Genomic DNA, 26841 nt, shown 5'->3' with positions numbered 1-26841 from the left:
CGGTAAGACCCCCAGGACCCGTGCCCCTGCGAAGGAGAGATGCTCCCACTGTGCGAGGGCTGATCCCCCAGCCCATGGGAGTGCTGTGTGTAACGAGCCCTAACGAACACTAACTGCCCATCAGCCACATCTGCACCACAGGCTTCACCATCACAAGAAAGGCAGAGGCCAAGGCTCGCTGGGTATTGCAAGTTAACAAAAGCCTGGAAATATTTTATAGAAAAATGAGGAGGGAATAGGGGAGACAGAGGAAGACCGTTAGAAGTAGTTGATAGCTGAGGGGAATATGCAAACCAGGGTATCAAGCCCGGTGCAGGTGTTGCTCCTGCAGTGCTGTCCTCCCTGCCCAGCACCGACCAGGATCCTGCAGACACCGGCACCTGCAGGCTGGGGAGCAGCAGCACAGCAGCTCTGTGCTCACAGGGTCACGCTCGCTGTCCCTCACCCTCACTGCCCCTCTTGCCCGCCGCCCCTCGCCCACTGCTTCTCGCCCGCTGCCACCTTCTCTCCCACCTGGATCAGCAGCAAAGCCCCTCCCGGGCATGACAAAGCGGTGGCTGCTAGTGAGCACCCACCCTGAAGCAAGGGAGTGGACTAATAACAAAGGTGGGAAGAAACGGGTTTCCTCAGCTCTAGCAGTGCTGGGAAGCCTTTTTCGTGTGATTGACAGGCTTCACCCACCGGCCCCTACTGGAGCCCCGTTGGAAACCCAGGGCTGTTCCTCACCTCTCTCCCCAGCCTCAGCCCCCACCCCATCCAGGCTGTGCACAAAGCCACTACTCAAGTGAAAAAGCCACCTGGGGGTGCCAGGGGCGGGCTGGCAGGAACTATGCCAAGATTAAATTCAGTAATGGGAAGGCCACGCAGTGAGGGCTAGGAGTGGAACCGATGGGTCTCCACCCATCGGGCTACTCCAAGGTTAGCTTCTCGGGTTATGTTTGCTCCGGTGTATCTTTAATATCCCTCTTCCTCTCTGATACAAATCATTGATTCCTGCTGGAGTACTCAGCTCCTGTAAGATTTTAGAGCAGAGCTGAAGGCTACAAGGTTACTGAACAACAAGAAGAACCTGCTTTATTGCCAAGCATTTAATATCCTGTTTCCAGCAGTGGAAGCTTAGAGGGAAAGTATGGTGTGATCCTTCTCCCAGAATAGCCACTGTGCCTCTAGCACAAAGAAGGTGGGGAGAGGGGGTAGGCTCAGAGCCATCAGAGACATTCTTCTCATATTAGTCCCTTTTTCAAATAAATCTGCACCTGAAAAGCCACTCACAAACAAGGCCAAAACTGCTTTCACAGTCATGTCCATCACTCCCAGTCTTACCACTTGCTCACGTCTGGCATACATCCAGTATTGGAGAGTAAGTGCGATAAGACAAAGAACTGGTCTCAGAGTTCTCCACAAAATGCCTAAAAATTTGGACCACTGTAAAAAAAAAAAAAATATAATTATATTGTGTGAAACAAGAGGGTTTGGGTTTGGTTTTTTTCCAACTGATGCTGCTTTCCTACATTTTGCTTATATTTTTTGTTAAGCTCTGCTCAAAGATGGAATTTTTTCATAAAGAAATTACTTCTTGTCACCTGCAGAACATTCTGTCTAGCTTTCAGCAAAGTATTTTGCTTGTGACCTTCAAAACAGAGGTCATGTTGTCAAAAAATTATTTTAAACCTTTTACTTCTAGGATACATGCAGGTTTCTAATATGGAAAATGGTGTATATTACATATTCTCACAGTTAGCCAGTAGCTTCACACTGCATACCATCATTACTGCAAAATCTGTTGTGATCAGAGTGGTTTAGGACAGGGCATATTTATGGCATATTTATTTAATAGATCTAGCAATTTGAGCTTTCTGCTGGTGAAGTATAAAATTGACAGTGGCAAAAGCTCTCAAAAAAATGCCAAAGATATGAAGGATAGCGAATGCTAAAATTATTCAGGAAATAACTATATTTATTTTAATTCCATTTTAACAATAATGAAATTTACAAGAAAAAAAAAGTAAACATTTAAGCCTATTTAGGAAATAAGTATTTGATTGATCAGTGGCATGACTTGAAGGAACAACAGACTCTGTGGTTTGTAAGGGTCTGAGTGCCTTTGTTAGAGCTACATGAGTAATAAACATTTAACGACAACTGGGGAGTAGGTTTTGTAATACCACGCATTTGCAGCAGCTCATGGTCCCTATAGCTCATGTCATGGCACGATGCCTCTCAGGGTACTGCTGCTTTGCTGCTTGCACCTTCCACCCTTTACACGCTGAAGTCCCCTGCTGGGCTCTGCCCCCAGTGCCCAGTGCGGGGTCCCTGGGCAGCTGCATCCCCCAGCCGCTGCTCCCCGTCCTGCAGCAGCCATGTGTCCAGGCTGGCACTGGCCCCATCACCACCTGCACACGGCTCTGGGACGCCTCAGAAGTCCACAGGCTTGTGCTTGTCATAATCATCCCCCAAGTTATTTCCTCACGTGTAGGGATCGGATGGATGTGGCTCTGGTTCAACAAGGTGTTTAACCATCTGCTGAACTAATCAGTTCCTTCCTTCAGCTGGAATTTGCAGATAGTGATGCAGATAAAACAGCCTGAGCATTCATCGCCCCCCACAACAACTAATGTCAAACCTTTCCCAAGCAGACAACTTGCCAACTTCAAAATGAGTTCTGTGTCACCTCCGGGGTGGCTGTGTGGTCAGCGGAGAAGTCCCACGTAGTACAGCTCTCGGCAGCTCCGCCACTCCTTTGGCTGAAGCTGCGGGCTGTGCTTTTAGCTCTGGAAAGCTGCAGTTCGGTTTCGGCTGCTCGTCACTGCACCAGAATCACAACCCCGCGGCTCACTGCATCTCTATGGACTCCTCTACACTCAACTTCTGCTCAGCTGGAATTTTTTTTCTATAGGGGAAAAAAAAAGGCTTACATTGAATTGCATCTCAACTGATACTCAAAACAAAGATATGCATGTCATTTGTTGTAGCTAACAGCTAAAGGTTTTATTATTAAAAATATTTCCAGCTTACCATTTTCCATTCTCAAGGTGTTCGTTTATGGACAGGCCATTATGTACTATATTTAGCAGTAAAAGTGAATTTGAAAAAAATTACATTTTAAAGTAAAATGTGGTAAAATGTATTTACCTAGAGAAACATTTATGTAGCTGTAGATCAATAGGCAAGGGAGAACATAACATATCAGGGTGTGCTTCTGTCTATGAAAAGGTATGCAGGAGTAAAAAAAACCAGTGCTGAATAATATATATATGTATACATAGAAATCCAAGGAACAAAGACATTCAGGTTGAAACCTATGCAGATATTTTTGCTTACATTTACATTGTATTCAGAAAAGATTATTAAAAAAAGAAAACTCAAGAGACACAGGTGCATGAGTATATGCATGCCTGCATGTGGGACTGATAGCAAAATGTCACAAATCAACTTTGCCCTAAAGAAAGATCCTCATGTATTTAATGCTGAATGGTTTTCATTGCCCTTTGTTGAAGGCATCTTTTTCTGGTTATAAAACTGTTTTAGCCATCCCAGTCACTAACAAGTGTCTATAAAATGGGGACAGTGTTTCTCCTGTTAACACTCTGAAGCCTATACAGGCAGCTGCCACTGAGAAAGATGTTCTGTGAGAGCTAGGTTCAGACATCAGATATTTTCTTGGAGCCTAAGCTCCTCTAAAATCAGATCATACTGTATGTTTTAACATTAGGACTCAGTTCGACCCTGAGGCTGAAAGCACTAGAAACCCATGAAAAAATTGGAGACAACTGTTACAGATGCTCTTTGGTGAACAAATTACCAAGCTGTACCCTAGGTGAGCAACCCTGATCCATCTCTGTGTGCGGCGGGGGAGCAGCGGTTAGAACAGCTAACTGGTTAGAACAGCTAGCAGTTAAACTGATGAGTCCTGAAGACTGCGCCACGCAAATAACCATGTATCTGTATAGCTCCAGTGAACTGAGTTAAATTATTGACATGTGTGGTTGCAAGAAGGTGTGTGACTAATGCCCAGGAAATGGCAAAACTCAGTAAAACCATGCCTGCCGTGGCTCCCCAATGCTAACCGCTCAGGGCTAGTATTTCAGACAGCAGCAGAAGCCTTGAAAGTCTTACATAATTCTGCAAACAATATTAGCTGCTTTCCAAGCTTTCCACATACGGAGGGAAACGACCCTGGCTCGGGGGTAGGACATCCATAAAACACTCACCTCAGCATGGGCAGCACGTCCAGCAATCCTCCTCCTGGGGCAGGCAGGGGCACGGCCAACTCAGAGTTTTAGCCAGTTGGGCACTTTTTTAGTTTGGTGTATTCTTGGGTGCCTCTGTTTTACAGGCCCACGTTCAAAGAAAGCAGATTTTTCAGAAAACGAGCCATTACCTTCCATTGCCAGTGAGTAAATAAATAACACTTTCAAAATTGCTACTGGTTTGCCATCAAAGTCTCTGTTCGTTTCCAAGGACTTGAGTCCTTCGAGCTTGGACTTTCTTGCAATTCTCCCAGCAAACACACAACAAAACCACCACACTGCAGCTTGTGTGAGCTCTGGGTACACCAGTGAACTTCTGAGCGTGCCACAGGCTAGAGACCTGTATGTATGGCTGCAAATCCATTTCCTCACCTTTGAGGCCCCTAAATACAATGAGCACCAGCTGGAAATGCAATGCCTGACTCAGACATTCACTTTTTGCTAGTGACATGGGAAAAAAAATCACCTTGTTTGGTCCATTTTTGCAAGGTAAACTAATATAACAAAAAAAGCAAAGCAAAACAAAAAAACCAGTTTCCCTTGGGTTGTAAATATTCCTGGCCAAAGAGCACAAGGAACTCCATGCCATGCATAATGTCCCAGTAAACTGTTCAATTACAGATAATAAATAATAACAGATAATAAAAAAATCACATATAAACCTATATTGACTACAGAAATATTCATATGTTGCCATGCTTAAATGGAGCTTAGTACAACTTGCTGTAGCAGATGAACAATCCTTAGAGAGCTTTAGGGACTGTTGGGTACTAGAAGGTCAGGCTTCTTTTAGATCTGGACATCCTAATTTAATTCCAGCTAATGCCTGACATATGAATAATTCATTAGTATTTCTCAGTTTGGAACTAAACTTCTCAGAGAATTTAGGAAGTGTGAATGTTGCTGCAGTAAACATATGCTGATTATTTTTTTAGAAGCTAGAAAATGAGGTTACTCCCAAAAAAGTGGGTAAAATAATTAAAATGTAAATTGAAATAAATTATTCACACTACTAAATTTAAATAAATGACTCGAACACCTAAACTCAATTAAGGCATGTTGTTAGTTAGAATACTCGGTATTGTATAGCAGATGTACAAAGCCAAGAACTGGCACCAAAAAAGTGTTCAATGTGCATGAATGTTTTATAGGTAACAGAGTGTATACCCTAAGGGCCTTGAATATTACATTAAATTATACATTTCTAATAAAGAAAATATAAATGAATATGGAACAAATGTCGACTTTGAGCTTAAAACACCAAATACTTCTTTCAAGAGTGAGCTTTCCATTGCATAACAGTTGCAATATTATCTTGTTTAATGGCTTAAACACTGTTGTCAGCTAAATAGCTGTGTGTGTATGCACGAGAAGGCATAAGTGCCATTGGCAACTGTTGTGTAGTGTTATGGAAACCATTCTAAAATAAGACCACATTTACTGTCACTTCAAACTCTTTTAAAATTTTAATAGAAATAACATATTCAGCAGAGAAGACTTATTAATTTGCTGTAACTCTTTTCTGTTTTTTTACGGCTCACTTGCAATCACAAAAGCAAGCGACTGTCAAAACCTAGCTATTGGGATGGAATATTCCTATCTCTACAATAGGTGCCTAGTGTCAGGAGCAGGGCTGAGGGGGAGGAATCTGGCAAGCAGTCAGCGGATTTTCTTTGCCACGGTTTTATAAAATACGGTATCATATGTTGAAAGATTGCATATATATAGTATTTAAGCCTACAGCCTAAGTTCCAAAATAGAAAGAATTTCTTTTTTTGGATGAGGAGGGGAAGGAGCAGCTATAAAGAAGGCTGGTTAATGTATTTGGCATGCCATGCCATCAGTCATATTTGGATGCACAGCCTGACTTCAGACTGTATGTGGCTGGGAAGCTACAGCTGTGCAGAGCAAGCAGGCGAAGGCCCCGCTGTCAGTACCCGCTCCGGCTCCAACACCAGCACCATCCTGCACTCACACAGCGCTCACACAGCCCTGGGCCACGCTGGGACTCATGGCCACTGTTAAAGACAGCTGGAGCCACAGCACACCGTCACAAAGCCGGTGTTCCTTCAACCAGGTGGGCTGGAAGCACTGGTGATGTGAGCACAGAAATGCCACGTCACAGCAGACTGCACAACTGGGACAGCCATGGTGGAGTTACTGAGCGGTCCCTGCGCAAAAGACTTAGCCTGTGCTGGCTGTTCTGCTCGTTCCCATCACTGCTCGGCTGCTGAAGGTACACATGTAAATACTCTCAGAGACAGAGGAGATGCACTAGGAAAGAACTTCTGAAAGATATTTTTTCTCTCTAATCAGGTTTGAGGTTAAGATGTAAGCCAGTTTTGGTCCTCTGCAAAGCAACAGAACAGATAATGAACTCGGCCTTAATTGGATCCGTTAACCACCTAGTGAAACCATTGCACATTAACCATTTTCAATTACAGCAGCTATGAGTAAAGATCCAAACACAAGTGCAAGTGAGGAAAACAGTGTACAGACATTTTAGTCCAGGGAATCAAAACTAAATAGGGGTATTGTTTTGAGAGCATAACGTTGAGTTGTAAGGAGAGGGAGCAGTGGGGAATATCAGCTTGTTCTCTGCTTTGAACTGAACCAGCAAACAGCCTGAACCTGCTCCATGCAGACACAAACACTGAAAGCAACTTATTCCCTCAGCCAGCAGCTGAGCGAACAGGAATGCTGCAAAGAAACTTGCAAAACGCAGCCTATTAAGAAGCCAGGCTCTGATCCCTTGCCTCCAACATCAGCACAGGTCTGAAGCCAGCCCAGCACAGAATTCACTGGGGAGAGCTTCCCCCAATGCCAGGCACCTTCGGGGCAGAGCCCACAGGGTCTGAGCGATTCCTTCGTCAGTCCGACAGACCCCATCAGACGGGTGATAAGAAGAGGGTTAATGCTCTTCGCCTTGGCAGAGGACATCTCACAGCTGCCTGTCCTCATTTCAGGGTCTGCCAGGGAACCCTGCCATGGGGAAGGAGGGGAGAGAGGGAATTTGTGCCTGGGCCCAGCTGGAGTGAGTTGCCATATCCCACAGGGAGCTATAAAACTCCTCTGGTGAGGCTGGCATTTCTCCTGGTTTAGCTCAGCAGCCAGGTCTTTCCTGTAGGAAAGATGAGGAATCTTTACCAGAAAGGAAGACTACTTCAGCATCAGGAGTAAATGCGTGTTTTAAGTGTGATTTTTGCTTTTCTTTGAAGTGTTCTTGAATTAAGAGAAAATACCTATACCAAGGACCAGTCCTGGCTTCATTATTGACATTGGGTGGTAACAATTCAAGTGATGTTGCTATTTGCAAACAAAACAAAGTTTGAACCAGTGCCTTACACGGTGGTGCCTTAAAAAAGTTGGCTTTATAAAGCTAAAACCCATTTTGAACAAAATCAACTAGAAGATGGAAATAAGGCAGAAAATGTGAGAGTTCTGTAGGAATTACTTAAGAATATCTTATTTCAAGAGGAGAAAAAAGGTTGTCCTGTGTAAAAACATAACAGAATAAGCTCAGCATAATAAATCAAGAACTTCTGCAGCAGGAGCAAAATGAATTCAGCCATAAAAGTAAGTCCTACCAATAAGGAGGAAAAAGACAAATTCAATAATAAAAGATGATAGGTAATTGATGAGAAAAACAAAAAGATGTGGCTGAGAACACTATTAAGGGAACAGTTTTAGCAAAACATTTCTGGAGTGGGGAAAAAAACCCAACAAACCCAACTTGAAACAGACCAATAGGTCTGTTCCCAAACAAAAACAATAGATACTTCTTTTCTATTTAGTAACCATGCAAGAGAATTCAATAAAGATGTCTGTTCTGTACTGGGAAGAAAGGATGATGTATTTGTTATTTGATGATGGTAATATACTTTCTATTCCTACTGTAACTAAAGAGGATATTAATCAACAGCTACTGTAGTTAGACATACTTAAATCAGAAGTTCTGGGTAATTTGCACTGAGGAATTTTAAAGCAGCTGGCTGAGGAGCTTTTTTTGGCACCTAATGTTGATTTTTCAGAAACCCGTAAACACAGGATAATTCCAGAAAACTTCAAGAATGCTAGCTCCTTGTTAGTTCATTAAAAAGTAAGGGCAAGGTGGCTGAGATTGCAGAGGTTGTCAGGCTGACATCACTACGGGAAAACAAAGGAAAAGCTCACATTTAATTCAATTAAGAGAGACTGTAAGGTGCATGCCACTGTTAATGTTGATCAACAAAGTACAGAAAATATATCTTCTCAAAGTAACTTTAATCTTCTGAAGTTATTAACCTGGTTGATATAGGAAGAGCATTTAGTAAATACACTTAGGCTTCAGTAAAACGTTGCTATACAGCTGACAAAATAAAACTATGAACTTAGAAAGTTTAGAAAAAAATAAATCTTTAGGTGTATTAAAAGGTCAAACAGAATAGAAAGGTACACAGTAACTTGGCTATAGAGTAAGTAACTGGAAAGGTAAAAGGCACCAGAAAGCAGGAACCTCTGCTAGACAAGGAAATCTATAGCAGAACCCAAGTTGCTTGAACTTTAAGCCACTCAGATTGTGTATAGTCCAGACATATATTTCAAGTTGCTAAGAGTGAGGCTTCCTAAGCAGAGGAACAATGTAATGAAGGTTGTGATAGTTTTCATCACTAGCAATCTTTATATTAAAGGTGGATATTTTTTCCATCTGAGGCTATAGTTCCACTATCAATACTGGAAGTTAATAAAGCAAACAAACTATTTCAAGCCCAGCAGGAAACGCAGTTTATTCCTGTGGCTCTGGATGCTCTGTTGGGTTACAACATGTATATTACACTTGGAGTTCCTCACCTCTGCTAGCTTTCCTTTAATTGCTTTTTTTCCATCAGGTAGCATTGACTTTTGCAATAGTATCCTAAAAAGTTTATTTATAATGTACTAAAAGATGCAATCTTTGTAGCCACATTTACAGTAGCATCATTTTGGGTGATGAAAATGCAGTGCTCCAAGCTTTGTGAGAGGTGCTTTACTTGGCTTGGGGTTTTTTACTTGAACTTAAATGGAATTATCTTACTTGTTTTAAATCAAAGAACAGTGGAAGTAGAACTGAGTAATTCGATTGCTCATGCAGAAGCTACTCACACCATCTCCTAGAAATTAATATTCTTCAATGTTAGGGCATACAAATTTCAGCCAGCCATACAAAATCAAACCCCTTTCCCAGGTGAATTTCACTTTCTCAGTCTGTGACTCTTAAGTAGTAAACAGATGCTGAGTATATGAGCTTTAGGGACAAATCAGCTGACCTTTAATGATTCTTTAAGTCCTTCCTTCATTTTCCATCAATAGCATATTTATTGATCACAGAGCTGGCTGGTGCTGAATTCCTCTGGAGAAATTCAGTATCAGAAAGGCTAAGAAAAATCTTTAAAGTGCATAGCTTAATTCTCTGGTCTGTTGTCATCAAAATTGAACCTCTGAAACTGCACTTTACTAAATAAAAAGGAGTCTTGTCCCTTGACTCTAACATCTTGGTATTGCCACTTTGGTTTCCAAAGTAAAATCTTCCCTTCTTTTTAAACCTACTTACAGGCAGATGACTCAGCGTGACTCTCCAAACTCACCTCTGTTTGGGAGCTAGGGTGCATCAGTTCTTCAGGAAATTTCACTGGAGACTAATCTGTGAATTATGTCATCTGAGAAGACTTCAGTGGAAATGTCACCACTGTGATGCCTTACATCTGCATAAGCTTCCCGTGAAGACAGCTGCCAAATGAAAGAAATAACGAATGAGAAATATCTTAAATTTTTCCCTCCAATTACTTGGTCCATCTGCATGCATGTCAGGTATAATGTTATACCATTATTGCAGAAGAATTGGTTGGTACTCACAAAATAGTTTGAGAGCCCTCCGGCAGTAATCACTGTTTTAGGAACGAGCTGAGAAGCAGTCGCAAATTAAAGTGAAAGCCTGCTGACCCTGACCTGTCGTGCTCTACATATCATTTTGGTGTATAAATACTGTGAAAGGCAATCAACCAACACACTCACATTGCAACGCAGAATGGTGACAATCTGGAGAGCTGATTCCCCAGCAGCTCCATTGGTCGATGGTCGTGGGGGTCTTTTCCAGCCTAAACAATTCTCTGATTCTGTTCTATGATTGTTTGAACATTCACATTCCCTTTCCATTCAAAGTACTCAAATAAGTAAGAAAAACCCGTACACGCCGTATACATTTCATATATAGTTATTGCTGTACACACACACAGTGCATACGGTACATTATGCTGTACACCGTGTTCAGTATACATACGTTTATGGAAGTTTGCCTCTTTCAGTAATGCTTAAACTCCATTGCCTGATGATGTATTGCGATAGTACATCACCGGAGTGATGACGATCTGATGGTATATTACCATCATTTACTACTGGAATATCATCACTGGCATATTATTGCAATGTATCACCACAGCAGCAGCCAGCAGGAATAGAGCTGCAAGAGAGTCATGTTATATGTTTTATTAATTCCTAAGTGATAGTTGTAGAATTAGTATGACACGGAATCAGCATATACCCTGCTTTCCTCTCATTCACATACTTGCAACATGAACTGGTACATTCTGTTTGCTGTTTTCAGCATAGCCTGTTATTTTCCAGGTGTGAATCATTTCCTTGCTGAGATTTCAGATTGGATCCCTCATTTTGAAAGTTGTGTTAGCAATTATGAAATAACCAGAACCAAAAGAAAATGGAAATCTCATCTTGATTGTCTTGTTTTATCATCATTTCTATCATACATTTTAGAATTATTTGTGTGGCCCTGACTGGGAAATCGTGTCATATTACTCAAGGTATTATAAAAAGACTTATAAGATGATGAGCCATTAAGGTATGATACCCATTTGCAATGCTTTTTTTTTTTTTTTTTGCATCTGTTTGTGCATTTTAAAACTCAGTATTTCAGTTGGTGCCAAAAAAAAAAGTATAAAACCCAGTATATTCCTGCCACTCAACCACTCAAATTGGCAAAAAGATATCAGATATTTAAACATTTTCATGAAAACTGATGTGCTTTCTCCCATCAATGTTAATTCTGCCTATCTCGCTGTGCTTTGCACAAAGCAAGAATGTACTTGTATTTCAGCCTCTCTTCCACAGACATTGCCTGAAGGAATTCTCAAAACTCTCCTGCAAATGTCCCCTGGATTTATTTCATTGCACCACCAGAAAATAATGTTTGCTGCAAGCTTTATATAGAGCAACTTCTGCAAAGTGATCTCGGTATCAGCCTGTCTGATTCAGTCAGGAAAACTCTGTTTTAGTTAGTGATAAGGCTCCTATCTGCATCCCACTAGGATCAGATGGGGATATTGGATAACTACAGTTAGTTCTAGCTACTCCCTGGAGGGTTGCATTAATCATATCTCTGCTACTTCTGGCCATTATCTATCAGTACATAAATATCTTCTTTTTTAGCATCATGTATTTTTAGGTTAAAAAAGTCTCTCTGATAGACCACTTCAAATTTCCATCGTTCATCTCTGATATATTGTAGGAGAACTATCGGGAATGAAATTTAGAGCTACGAGTGCTGTATATTTTTTTAAAATACTGAGCTAGTTCCAAGTTGCTGCTTCAAGCCGAGACAGTCAGCTTGCCTGACTGTGACTGTTCCAGACACAGAAAGGCAGGAACAGGCAGCCTTGGAGAGGAGCTGCCTCTGTGGTTGAGAAGATGCAATACCAAACTAGAGGCAAGCCACACAGCGCAGCACCTTCTCTGACACTAATTTTTGGCTAAACCTGATGCCATGATAACTGCAATAAACCCCTCACACCAGAAGATCCTGAATAGTAGAGCAAACCATGAGGGAAGAGGTGGGGAGTAGTAGACGAGAAAGCAGAGGGGCAGAGGCGCTCTGGAGAGCTGCCAGACAGCCCTGTGGCAGGCAGCAGCCCTTGCACTGCCCGCCCGGCTGTGCCCAGCTCCCCAGGGGCACGGCGCGGGCTGCATCCTCACGGAGAGCACAGCACGCCGGTGTTAAACTGAAATGGCGAAGGTTATACCAACCTGTCTGAAAACAATTTCTTGCTGCTGGAGAAAGACTGCCAACGTTCTGTTAAAATCTTCCCTTCCTCCCTCCCAAGGAATGGTTGATACTCATGCAGCCGCACACAGATCATGATGCTAACCCTAGCACGCATGTGCAGCGTACTGGGTGGGAGAAGAGCATACGAAACAGCAACATCTGTTTCAAATGACTGTTTCTTGTTTATCTGGACATCCACTGTTGACAAAAATGGATTACACTCAGCAACAACCCTACCCTAGACTGGTAGCTGGGAAGCCCAAGTCCTTTTGCCTGTTGTCAGCTAGATTGTCCCTTGCTGAACACAGTGACTTTCCCAGGACTGACTACCATCATAACAGGCATTCATTTAATCATTCTGCCTGACACATTGCAGAGAATTCAGTCAAAACTGAATTCAGTCAAAACTGGTGGAAGGGATAAAGAACTAATGGAGATTCAATGTCTTTTTCTTCTTTTTGCATATGTTGGCTGGGTGAAAGTATTTAAGCTCAGCCTTAGATGTTGCTATTGTTCTCTGACCATCAGTAGCTGCACTCTTCCGATGCAGCCATCACAAGAAACAGCTGGAGGGCGGCACAAATTTTGGCATCCCTTCAGAAGGATGTTTAAAACCTTTTGTCATCTTTCCCCTCAAGACCACAGTACAAGACTCAGAAAGGATGGGTTGGGAAATAAAGGAAGGTTCTGAGCATGAGTCTGATTAGAATTTAAAAAAAAAAAAAAAAAAAAAAACAAAACAACATGCACGCAACACAATTTGTACACTGCTACCATCTAGTGAATTAAAAGAAAACAAAATCCTCCTCTGAAGTAACATTAAGGATATCTAAGGGTGTGAACCTTCATCACTGAAGTCACTGGGACTTTTGCCATTGACTTTAGTTGGAACAATCCGTAACGGAATAGGCCATATCAAACATCAGGCATTTGAACTTCAAGTGCAATTACAGAAAGTATCAAAGGCTGTTACATATATTTGTGATCTAGATAATTGCCATAATTTGTCCAGCATAACATTGAACCAGAAGAATCATTAGCAATTACTGCTTTAAGCGAGTGCAAATAGGTTCAGCTGGATGAAAAGGCACATTTTAAGACTAGAACAAAGGAAAGCTTTTTCATGGGTACTGCATTTTCTATTTTAAATGAACTTAAACTTTAGGAAAGAGGTTTACACAGCAGCTTTGGAAACCTCACTTCTGCATTTATGCGACGAATTTCTCCACCGAGTTCAGCCAACTTGCCTTCTTGCTCTTTGAAGCTTCCCAAAAGCAGGAAAGAACAGGTCACCCCCATTCAGTCTTTTGGTCTTATTTAGTGAGCATTTCTCTCAAATAGATTGGCACGCGCTAACTCATCTCACAAGGCTGTCACACTGGAATACCAGTGCTAACATCCAGTGCTATTAAAATCCACACTGACTTTGACACTTCCTTTTGCAGAGTCAGCATTTTATTTACCCCAAGGCATACTTTCATTTGCAATGTGAATCAAGGGACAAAGTGTCAAGATTAAATTATTTGTACTATAGTTGCAGTACTTGATCCTTTCTTCCCCATCCTGTGCCAGAAGAAATCCCTTCCAAAATGATCTGCAGGTTAGATATGAGACCAGATGACTTATGTCACTGCTCAGCTGCCCTGTGACTTTAAGCAAGATGCCTGGAGATGCTAAATGGAATCACGGCACATGGAAAAGAGTGGCAGAAGAGAGGTTTTCAGAGCTTCTGAAAATGAAGGTATCGGCTTCACTGTGATTCCTCTTACCTATCTGTAAGCATAGCTAGAAAGAATGCAAGGACCTTAATTACCTAATATTAGTAATACAAATTAATTTATATGCAATCATGCTTTAATCACTATCACAGTATTTATCATCATTAGTCTCATATCATAGTTCAGCAAAGACCTTAAGTGTACTCATAACTCAAAGCACCAGTATTTTATCCTTTACTTCTCAGCCTTAAAATTAGGGACATTATTTGAAGCTGAGCCTAGAATTTCCTCTTACAGCAGCCCTACTTTTCCCTAATTCTGCTGTGTTTATCTGGAGCTCAGATACATTCAGAAGAGAATCTTTCTGACAATGCAGAACACCTGATTCATTTCCTCTCTCTTTTTTGGTTTGCAGTTGAAATTGCTTATGTTAAATCTAGTTGCAAAACAGCTCTGCAGAATCTTCTGCAAAGCAGTTTTCTGTCACAAAAAATTATTTGTTCACTAATTAAATCTTCTGTAAGTTTGATATATTAGAAAGATTTCAATTTATTTGTCATTAAAATAATACTTCAGAGGAAGAAAAGAGCTTTAACATTTTATAAATGTTACTTTCATTTTGAAATGAGGTTCTTAAAGAGTCTATATCAGAGAAAATAATGTTGAAAGCAAAATCAAACCTTTGATTTTTTTCCCCTGAATTTTCTGTAATATGGGTTTTCATAATATAGGAGGTCTCTACAAAAACCTAATTTTGATATCTTAAAATCTTCTGGTGTACAATCCTCCTTGCGTTGTCCTCCCAGCTTCCTTAAAAATTCCTCCATTTTAAGGATCTGTTCTAAACGTGTTAAATACACTTTCACGATGGCTGATGTAGCATTTCACGGCAGTGCCGGGTTGCTGGTTGGTTCCCCCCCTGAGTCTCCTGTAGTGGCTCACCCATATTTATTTTAACTCGTACTTTGTGTTGCTACATAAAGCATTACTTTTTTCTTTCTTCAGGGCAAATGGATAGGATCTGTAAAGCAAGTGATTTTGAAATGCATCTTAACTTCCAGATCAGCCTCTGAGAAACTAATTTCCACTTAGTTATTGGAGCCGTTCCAACTCATCCTCATGAGTGAAATATGGGCATCAGAAGGTGGAACAGAAAATACAAAGCTAATGATCTGGTTCATGTTAGTTAGTTCTCTCTTAATCCTTTGAAAGATTGCATTTCCCGTCTCTGGAATTTCCTCTCACTGACGGTTTTTAAAAGAAACAAGACAATATTTGCCATGCATTATATATCAAGATTAACTCAAGAAGCAAAGATGATCTATTCACCATCCTTATAAGCCTCTCATAATTAGGTCTACCAGCTTTCAAGGACAGGACTGTCTTAGTTTAAGACTAAGAATTCCCACTGAAATTTAAGCTGTTTCCCAGGGTAAATTTAGAAAGGACAAAGGGACCTAATCTTCACCCCTTAGCCACCTGTCATTTTTACTGCCGCAGTCGTGAGTACACTAGAGCCGCAGACCTGCAGTCACGTTGCCCTGAGCAAGGGACCCTGCTCCTTCCCGGCCAGCCTTGTCCCACAGCTTGCTCCGCTTCTGATCTGCCCTGTAGCAGGGACCACATCTAAATTTCTGCATGCTTCAAGCTTCTTAAGTGCTGGAGGCTTTTCACTAAGTTTTTTTGCAAACCTGCATTGCCTTCAGCTGAGCCATCTATGACGTTTTTGCTAGAAGATGCTCAGGTGGGAGGCTGCACTTGCCCTTTCAGCAGTGGTGGGTTTTGCCTTGTGACACTGGGCGAGACCAAGGGCCAGCAGCTGATCTCGTGCCTGGCTGTATCCTGGGAGGTGTCTGCATTCCTCTCATTACTGGGATTAAGATCAGGTGACACAGTGTGGTAGCGTGGTGGCCGTGAGTTAGATCAAGCCTGCAGAAGGCTTCCCGCAGCCAGCATGTCCCCAGAGGAGACGGAACCCACCGGTCACCCAGTGAAGCTTGTCCTGGCAGCCGGGCACCTCCCTCTGGCCCACAGGCTGCTGCCACGACACAGACAGGGGACAGCGGTCGCCTCTGGAAGAGCTGGGGGTGGGTTGGCCTTTCTGAGTACCCAACGTCACCAGTGCTTCTTGCTCTGCCTTCATGCTCCTGCTTGCTCTCCCCAGCCGTGTCAGGCCGTGCACAGGAGAGCAGCCATGCCAGCCCTGCCAGCACTGCTGCTGCCTCCCGCCCAGGACAACCCCCAGTACAATTCCCATGGCTAGGAAGTTTGAACCACCCCTGCAGGCTGGCTGGAGTTGTTTTTGATGGATATACTGGAAAGGTATTCAGTAGAAGTATAGCTGAACAAGAATTGAGAATTAAAATAGGATCGAGTATTTCTTTTTCTACCCTCAAATTTCCTCTTTTGTCCAGCCAGCTCTATTGACAGAGATACAGCAATAATGTATGAATGGAAGTTAGTAGCGGTATTACTGATATGCAAAGATAACAAAAAGTATGTTTGATGTCATGAAATGAACAGTAAATGTATAGAGCTAGCAAGATATTCTGTTTACTTACAAATTGGGGGGGTGTTTGCATGAAACCATCCCAGGCATCATACTTTTCCTCTCATATTTACAGTCCTGGAGAATGTTTTCAGAGATCCATCCTCTTGAAGAAATAGCATCCTATCACAGTTGGATGAAAAAGGTTAAATTTGAAGAGACAATCTGTTCAATTTTGTTCCAATAGAATTGCAATAATTACTTTTTTCTACAATTACTTCAAATGCCGGGCTGCAAAAGTCAGTCCAGCTTTCAGTTCTAATACTGAGAAGCTGCAAAGAAAAGAAAATGTACTTGTTCATTTCAAAACAGTAAGGAAGATTTGGGGTTTTAAATGAATGAAAGTTTCTTGGAAACAGCTAATTTCAGTCTTCATTACTGGAGATCAAGCTTTAGTGTGGAGAGACTTTCATCAGTTCTCTCAAAAAAGGTAGCTTGTGTTCAGATTTCCAGAATTTCTCATCTTTCTTCTCCCCTCCCCCCACTCCACCTTCATGATATTATACAGCCGGTGGGGCCCTTAGACTATAAAATAAGACATTAAATCAGAGAGCTTGTGTTTGTCCTACTTTCTTCACTTTTCTACATTCAATTCCACACTTAATAGCAAGGAAGACAAAAGAAGGAGACTTTCCTGTACTCAGACCCTAATAATATCCCTCTGGGATTACCTGCAGCTCAATACATCATTCAAAAGCAAAGATTAAAAGTAATAGTCACATTAATATTATTTCACAATCCACAAACATAAATCCTCATTTGTTATTCATGAGCTTATCACACACACCTCTTAAGGAGCAAAATACTGCAGCATGTGCAGAAAATGGTAACACAAAGTAAACAGTGAAGGAGAGGCAGGCAACTTTATAGCTCATTTAAGGTAAAGATATTGCAGGTATGTTTGCTAACAGAGTAGAAGTGCTCCTGCCTGGCTTTGACAATGCACCATGCAGTAGTATTTATTGTCTCCCTAATCATTACTTAACCAGATCCCAGTCCTTAAGAGCCCACACCCTAAGTGTGTTGATTTTTTGTGATGGATACTTGCAGAAATGACTTTTCTGTAAGGGGTCTGAGGTGGTGGAGGGCACCAGCACCTTGTGTCCCCCACTTCCCGTGGGGTAACAGACTCATTGCATTACATTTTACATGCAGTGAATGAGATGGACCCCCTTCCTCATGGAAATTCAGAACTAAGTCTAAACCCTTTGCCCACCACCTATCAGGGTATTTCTGCTTTCTACATAGAAATGAGCTGCTGACCTTGAGCACTGCGTGTTTCCTGGGCTTCTAACCCGCTGCCTTCTGCACACAAAGCTATTCACAGAAAGCTTGGAAGCAGAAGAAGCTGCAAGAATCATTTGCAGGCAGGCATGGGTGGGCCCCCATCCAAACACCCCGTCGCTGGCCAGAGGCAGATGGAAATTCAGAGCCAATTTTTATTTCACAAGTGATGTCCTTCAGGTGCTAACTCATCACTTGAATACCCACTGTCTGACCACTCAGCTCTGAGAAGTTCGAGGCAAAGCAGGTGGCGCTCCGTCCGTGACCTGCGCAGGCTGCGTTAGCTCTGCAGCCGCGCCGCTCGGACCCACGAAGCGTGAGCCCGGCCAGAGCAAACATGAACACAGGCGGCCCGATGGCGGTTACTGTAGAAAAAGGATGGAAACTTTCACCAATGTTTCTCTCTTATTTCCCAATAAATAGCAGCATCTCTCCTAGAAACTATATCGATCTCTAGTTGTTCAAATAACTACTATTACAGAAGTAGATGAACTCTCCCCTGATAGACCTGTCAGACTCCCTGCTGATGAGAAGGCTTCCATGCAATCCATATCCACAATTGCCTTGGAAGTAGACAACTGACGTTTCCTCCCTTTTCCCCCTCCAGCTATATCCCTGTAGCTTTTTCCGGTTTCCTCTGCCTATGCTTTTTTAAGCTGATACTTGTTTTGAGAAACTGCTCGAGTTGTGACAGAAACTTCTGAGCTATCCCAGTAATTGGCCTGCCTATGAGGAAAGGAGAGGTTGAGAATGACAGTGCAGGGAAAGAGCACCTTGAAAACATCATGTCTCGGGAAGCTCCTATCATAAACAGGGTTGTGTTACACAAGCTTGCCGTGAATGTGCAATGCTCCGTACAACGAGTGTTTCCTCTCAACCCAATGTCTTCTCACATTTATAGATTCAGGGTTTCATCTTAAATATTAATCCCATTGTGTCAGTGTTTTGTATTTCTATAACTACTGGAAACCATTTTCTCCAGCTCAGAGAAAAAGCATTAAATACACATCTCATTTAATTGGAACTGTTGCAAGTTTGCTGATGATGACTGAAACACTGAAGAGTTAACCTAAGCAATCAGAATCTCATTATTACCTGGAACTACCAAGAAAACCTGCTATTCATCATGTGCTAAAAGACTTTATTGTTCAAGGTTTAAGCAAAAATTAGCATAGGCCATATCCTCAGCTGTTACAATCCAACAAAGTTGCACCAATTTCACTGGCACAACATCACTTTACGGCACACCCTGGCCTGCAGTGAAGCTGTCCTAAGTGAAGACAATCTGCATTCCTCCTAAAAATAATTAATTGAAAGCTGTTTGGTAACTTTCTTGACAGATGGGTAACACAGTCCACTGCCTGATTTTCTGATGCTCACAGAATGACCTGACTGAGCCAGCAAAGTTCTTAATACTTCACCACCTTGGCACCCAGGGAAAGATTCAGGCATCTAGCTTTTAAATGCACTTTTGTTTTAACTAATTAGTGAAAGAAACAGAAAAACAGCTTAGGCTCTTCTTTTCTTGTGACAAAAGGGATAAAGGAACACCATCCTGAGCAGGCTCAGTGGCACACAGTCTGACCGTGGCTGAACTGGAGCTGTCAGCTTTCCCGTGCTCTTGTCCAGTGCCCCCACATCCGACCCGGCGCTGTGCAGGAGGACAAGGAAAGCTGCCAGGCAGCACCACCTCCAGTGTCCCAACAGCTCTCACCACAAGCTACACCATCCTGAACCTTCCCCTAGGAACAGCTAGAAGTGGGGTGATTTGGAAAATGAGCGTATTCATCTGTCACCTCTACTTGCAAGTAATGAAAACCATGGATACTCACCTCGATGCTGTTAGCTCTATAGTCGTCCTTAAACGATGTAGAAAACTTGGTGAGTGGTGGAAATCTATTAGATTACAAAGGAGCTGGATACACTGACTATTCAGTTTTATACTCTATTATATAGAGTCGGGCAACGGGGAGGTTATAACCATACTATGACAACAAATCCTTAAAATTCTTCATGTGTCAGCCATCTGCTGAAAAGTTCCCTACTTAAACTATCTTTTAGCAATGCTTTTGGCATTGGCGTTTTCCTAAATGTATTCCCCTATTCGTCTTCCAGATAAGTTCATTATCTGCCTGCATGAGGCTCAAAGAAAGGCTTGTGTAAAGGTTTCTCATATCTAGACACATGCCAGTTTGAAGCTGACTATTCCAGCCCTTTCCAGGCTTAAAAACAAGCGATGGCTCCCAACCTTTCCTTCTCCTCCAACATAACAGACCTCCCTTTTCCACACTTCTGTTTTTAAAAGTAAAAATTATTGCTACTAGTCAGATATTGGAGCCTGTCCCTCTCTTATCTTAAGAATGACCAATTTTAGTGTAGAAATTACTGCTTTCAGACACTAGTAAGAATCAGCAGATATGTCTCCAAGTTTTTTTGGTTTTGTTTAAAGTGACATCTGCTCGAAAATTTTCAGGTGTCTGGAAAATTACAATAGGTCTCCTGGGAATGAATTAACAGGCTGCAGACATGTGAGGCAAAGCTAAATGCTAAATAAAATACCTCAACTAGCACTGCAGTTCATCATGTGCGTTCCCATACCTGCAATAAACCTCTCCCATCTGTGCCTGCCAGTACAGCTTTCAACCTTCTCCAAGGAAGGAACTCCAGTCACAGTAAGGTTGACCCTGGCACAAATGCTTTGATATGATAAAGTACTCAATCCATTTAGCAGGAAAATCGCTGATTCTGTCTCTCAAAAGTAGAATGAGCAAGCAAGGTTTAGGTTTTTTAGTAACTAAATACTCCAGAAAGGGAGACCTCGAAATTGCCAAAGTGGCAACGCACTCTGTTTTTGCTAAAAGGCTACCAAACTGCCTAGACTGCAATCTGGAAAATGCTGTCTCAGTATTTGGTATTCGATTAGAGTTAAGGGAAGAGCAAAAGATATTCTTCCTAAGGTATAGTATAGTCTCCATGTGTTTGTACTGGGTGTGCTGAAGGACAGAGGCGAATGGTGCTAATGCTGCTTGAGAGTGACTCAGCAGTGCATGGCTCTTCATGGGGTGTTGGGAGACCTGTTTTTAATTTCAGCGAGGAAAAGATAGTGGCCTTCTTTCCAGGCTTGGAAGGAGGGCTTGGGCGCATCCTAGTGCCACCACCTCAGCTGTGAATCCAGCCACCAGCTTCACTCACTCAGCACAGAGGTTGAGCCATGGCATAGAGACCCATAGCTACCTGGAGCAGAAAGAGAGTAGACTGCACTCCACTTACGTTGCTGGCATGTAGATACAACAGTTACTGAGCTAGAATCATGCTGAGCTTACATCTCAGACCCACACACACACATCCCTGCCCCAGGGCTGGAAGGATCCCAGCATATCTGGAACGGAGGTTGCTTCCCCTGGCAGTGAGCACACAGCCTCCCCCTAGCAGGGAGGGATGCACAGATTCAAGAGGAGCCTCACAAGTGTTACAAGAACTAAGACACAAAGATGAAAGGGCCCAGCAGCTTCCAAGCTGAAGAGAGAGATCAGAAACACCAGGAAAACCAAATTAATGGAGATGAGGAACAAGTTCTGACAAGGGAAAAGAGCCGTAAGAGAAAGAAACTGTCCCTATAAAGACAAATGAGTTGATAAAACAGAGGGTTAGGCCAGAGCTGCAGAAAAGAGGGACTCTTCCCCACGCCACCACCCCACCACATGTAATAAGAACAATTAAAATAATTGCCCAGTTAAAACAGCATTCATTCTATGATGACCACAGAGTAGCTTCGCAACCCGGCCTAATTCTAATTTCACATCGCTTGTGATACTCTGCCACCCCTTTGGTAGTGCCAGGTGTTGTTTTTGCTGGTTGAGATACCTGGATTGGCAATTCAGAAGATGCAGACTGACATCAGAGTAGTTTCCTCCACAGAAAGCACCAGGCAGCTGAGCTTAGCCTGCTTCATTCAGTCCAAGCCCGTAAGCAAATGGAGGGTATTTTTCCTGAAGGATACTCAGTGCACCGATCCCCAAACCAGTAAAATTCTTACATACTGTCTTAACATTAACTCTAGTGAGCCTATTCACATCCTTAAATTTAAAGTCTGTGTATAAGTACTTTTCTAGACTGAACACTGGAGTGCACATCCCATGTCAAATCAAATCTTTACTACATGATTTGCTGCTTCATTTTGTGCATATTAAAAAAAATAATCCCTTCAACTCTTATGTCTTTTTATGTTTTAATATATCTATCTTGTAAGATTCTTTGAGATCCCCATATAAAATAGTTCATATATGGATGAGTTTTCAACTTGACAGGCAAATCTTTTACTCAATCCCCGTCTGCATCAGTGGTCTGCCTTAAAAGCCAACCGTTATCCTACTGGCGTGTTGTGTACCTCTAGGGAGCGATGCCGCATGGACGTGACTGTACAGCACCTGCCCACGTGGCAGGACCTGCCACCGCGAGAAGTCAGCAAGGAGCTCCTTGCCCATTTAATGCTCTGGGAGTTGGTGTGTGGGCAGGATTCAGCAGGATTGTACTGTTAAGGCAACCAGCTGTTGTAATTTGTCAGAGAGACTGGATAATTACAAGGGAAGACACGCTGGGATCTAGGACCACATTTGCTTAGCTTACGGAAGGGTGGCAATTGCAGTTCATGAACAGCAGCAATATACCAAAACTTGATTCAATTCACAGTTAACACTCCAAGCTTCAAACTTCCTGCATTAAACCTTAAACGACAGCCTAACTGGCTGTATCAGACCACAAACCCAGGGAACAGCAAGAGCAGGGCTGCTCCACGCGGGAAGAAACAGAAGGCGGCACAGCCAGGCAGTACCTGCAGCAAGAGGCACAGACCTACAATGCCTGCGCACAGCACAGCAGGCAGAGCTGAGGGCTGTAACAGGTTCCATGAAGAGTCCCAGACCAGGGGAGGGGGACAGCCATGGGCAGAGGGGAAGGGTGAAGGCTACAGGTGAGAATGCTCAGGGCCATTAAGGGCTATTAGTGCCCCCAAGCCCCAGACATCTGAGTGGCTGAGCAGCCACAAGTGGTGAAAACAAGGTCCCCAGGTTCCCCCTTACCAGGCAGGTTGCCATGAAGCAGAGTTGCTGAGGTGTCAGGCATCAAGGCAGAGATCTATAATCTGGCCTCCATTTTACAAAATCAGATTATTTCCATGCACTGTTTAAATTTTATTGAAGAAGCAAATAGCCACAGAAAGCCCGCATTTTACCTCTTTTTCTCTCTCTCCAACCGGCTTTAGCTATAGTCCAAAGGAGGGGAATGTTAATAGAATTAATATTTATTCTCATCACTTCCCTCTTTGCAGACATCAAGATAGAGACTGAAGGAGGAGCAGAATCCAGAGTAACTGCATCCCATGAGCCACATGACTCCATCCATGCTTGCACCCACATTTCCATAAATAAGGATCATATAAGATATGCCAGGCATGACTTACCTACTGTTGATTGCCCAATGAAATTATTTGTGGGTTAGATTTAGCCTTGGATCTTGTGAAGGCGTCTCTCTATCTTACTCAAAGCAGCACGTTATTATCTGAACTGAGCTTGGCTTCAGGCTTGCTCTGTGGCGGGACTGAATGCTGCCTCTTCAGCAGTGTGATTTTGGCGAAGGAACCATAGGCTGAAGAAAGAAAGAAAAAGCTCCTGATTTTTCAGATGTTTTCATTAATTGATGATTGTTTGAAGCAGATGAAAAGCTTTTGAACTTTACGTGGGAATGTTGGTGCAAGTAGGGGAGAGGTGGAAGTAGAAATTTTTAGTAAATTCAGTTTGGAACCAGCTCTGTAATTTATTTGATGATAGCCATCACATATGCTATGCATAACTAAGTGCACTTGTGTGTGCGTGTGTATATGCATAACTTTTTAGTTTGACAATATTGATTGAAATCCTTTCAGTTTGATGAATGAGTGCATTATGCAGTGAATAGTAAAACCAGGCCTGATGAGTCATTGGCAGGATTTTCCCAACCTTTTGAAGGCACCCTTTCCCGTAGGCTAGAAGTCAGAAATGTCCTCCCAGCATGCCTGCTCGAGCTCAGTTTTTGACTGTGACAAGACAAGCCCAGGTATTACTTCAACCCTGTCAGTTCCTCCCACCTCTTCAAATCCCTCTACACATATCCTAATATATACCTGGAGGATCAAGGGATGGAAAGTCTCTCAGGGTTCATTTGGAATTGCAATGCAGCTCTTTCATGTTAACTTTCCCTTTCCTTTTTCTTCACCTCAATTCACTCTGACGTCTTGCCACAATATTGTCAGTCTCAGAGAAAAAAACAAGCCAAAGCAGATGTGCTGAACACATGGTCACCAACAGGAGCAGTTCCCAAGCAAAGTTAGCATGTGAAATCATTCCAAAAGAGGGATGTCTTATCCAAAAAATAATCTGCATCTGCTCCTGTTGTTTGGTGGATTGAAAAAAACCCCAGACTTCCATGTCTAAGTTTACAGTTTGAATTTATCCAGTGCTCTCAGGTTAGAAGGGTCATGAATTTAGACAGTCCCCTCTGATACCATTGTAATGAATTTCTCTTTTGTTGGATAAAGAGACATACAACTTTTCTAGTGTCTTTGGGTTTTGTTATGAACAGTATAATATTGCAAAGGCTCCTTAAGTTGGGTTTCACAGAGGTTATGATGGATAACTCCACATTTCTGTGGGTACTCTAAGAATAAGAAATTGGACAAAAATTATCATTCTTTGAAAGAAAGATGTGGTTTTCCACTAAAAAGATTTAAAAGGGCTACTTTGCTCATAATGTTTCTCTATTCTTTTCCTTTGTCCTACAGAATTTAAGTGACTAATCTTAAAGTGGACTGTGAACTCATCGAAAGGCAATGCACAGAACAGCAATTATACATTTTTACTGTTCCCTTCAAGATCTGTAGTCACTGAAAATGGGACAACACAGACTAAACCCCCTGAAGAGCAAGACACATCTAGCAAGTTCTAAAGGTAAGCTCAGCCTGCCAAAGAGAGAGCACAGAGTGCTGAGGTCTGGCTTGGGTCTGAAGAAAGATGAGGAGGCAACTTTCTAGCTGAATCCTGAGTTTTTAGCTGAAGCTTTGTACTGGATAAGCCCATTCACTGTTCTCCCTGATAGAGGCTGTCACTGGCCTACAGTATAAATAGAACAGGTACAGAAAAGAAAACTGTAACAGTTAATGTGATAGCAAGACCCATGCCAATGTTTGGGAGAAGGACTGGCCAGGAAGCTCCAGCAGCCAAAACATGCAGCCTCTGAACTGATGAGGACTTGTCCAACTTCAACACAACACCCTGAGAGACCTGCCTATTGCTATGATTTGATTATCCATACATTCAGATTGAGTATGCACCACCTGTTAATATACAGAACAAAATGCTTCCACCAAGAGCATTTGGTAAATAAATGACTTGGAAAACATTATTAAGTTCAAACCCAACATTTTACCGTGTTTGATTTGCCACCAGATGCTGTGGGATCTAAAGAGACGGGACCAGGGACTTGGGGGGTGGGGGAGCTAAACAGTGGCAATGAGAAACTAAAATACAAGGAAAAAGCAATATTTGTTTTGTGAAATTATGGTCAGAAATGAATGCAAGGCTCTTATTCTGCTCTGGACTATGTCACGTACAATAAAACCAGCCTATTCACAGAGAGAATAAGCAGCTTTGCCAGTCCTTGCTACATACCTTATGAAGGATATTGCGTCTCATTCAAGCAGTAAATAACACATGAACTCGATACTATTTTTTGTAGTGCATTGCCCCACATGCTGGTGCAGGCTGATGTACAGATTAGTGGCAAAGAGGCAGTCCCTCCTGCCGAAGACCGCTAATAAGCCTTCAAAGAGTGTTTCTCGCTGGGAAGAAGGCTGCCAGTCAGAGCAGCTGGTAATGATGCCAATTACACTTTCCTCTTTTGCCCCTTTCCTCTTGTCAAGTTGAGGAGGAGGGACTGTTAGTATAAACAAGCAATAACATTCCCCTTCGATACTGTGAGTTTTGCAAACGTGTGCAGCACTTTCAGTCTTCAGGGCTCCTTCCTTTAACTGATAAACATTTGTGGGTTCCCTTTGAGAGTGACAGGTGCATGTGATTCTTGGGAAACTCAGTTAGAAATGTTGGTAACATGCCAAAGACCATGGTTAGAAATAAGCAAAGGCCATTGAAAAGAGACAGCGAGAGCTGTTTGCGCCCCAGATCACCCTGCTTGGCACCTTTTCACTCTGAACTGAGTTCACTATGGGCCAGCAACCCCATCAGAGTCCAGACAAGGCCCTAGGGAAGCCCATCACACATGGTCCAGCTGTCCTGCTACAGCCTGGGAAGACAGATAGTGTTTTCCAACATCTCTACGCTTCTAGCAGAAGGGCACTTTGCTTTCTCAGGCACGGTGTTAGCATTGGACATCGCAGCCTTAATATCACTGCATCTTTTTATTGTTCCTTATCTAGATCCAGACCCCAAATTCAGATATAGCTCTAGACACCTACAGTAGATTGAGCTAAATCCACTAAATGCCTTCACACTGAAATATGTACGAAGATGTTATTTTTTTAGGCTGATATGGTTCTTTTGCTACTGTCCATAGCACTGTTACATGGCCATACCAGAGAGTACCAAAGAAGTCTGCCCAGGATCACATGCTTCACAGCCAGCTCAGCTGGCTGCGGAGACCAACGCTCGCTTATTCTCTTCTCATATTTTACCTCTCTTTTTACCGTATTTGAACAGAACTTTAGTCTAAATCAAACTGACTCCAACACTGACAGGGAGATAAGGCCTCCTGCAAATGCATGACTGCAAAGTGGATGTGTGCTAAACAAACCTATGCTACACTGCAACCAAGATCTTTACTGGAGTCCTTGCTGTTTTCCAAGTCATAGGGCACTGCATTTGGCATCTTGATCCCCAAGAGCGAGGACGCTAAGACCATTTCTTCAAGTACCCAAGTTTTCAA

Source organism: Falco biarmicus, chromosome 4 (assembly GCF_023638135.1).
Source record: "Falco biarmicus isolate bFalBia1 chromosome 4, bFalBia1.pri, whole genome shotgun sequence".
NCBI lineage: Eukaryota > Metazoa > Chordata > Aves > Falconiformes > Falconidae > Falco > Falco biarmicus.
Note: the sequence above shows the minus strand (reverse complement) of the source record.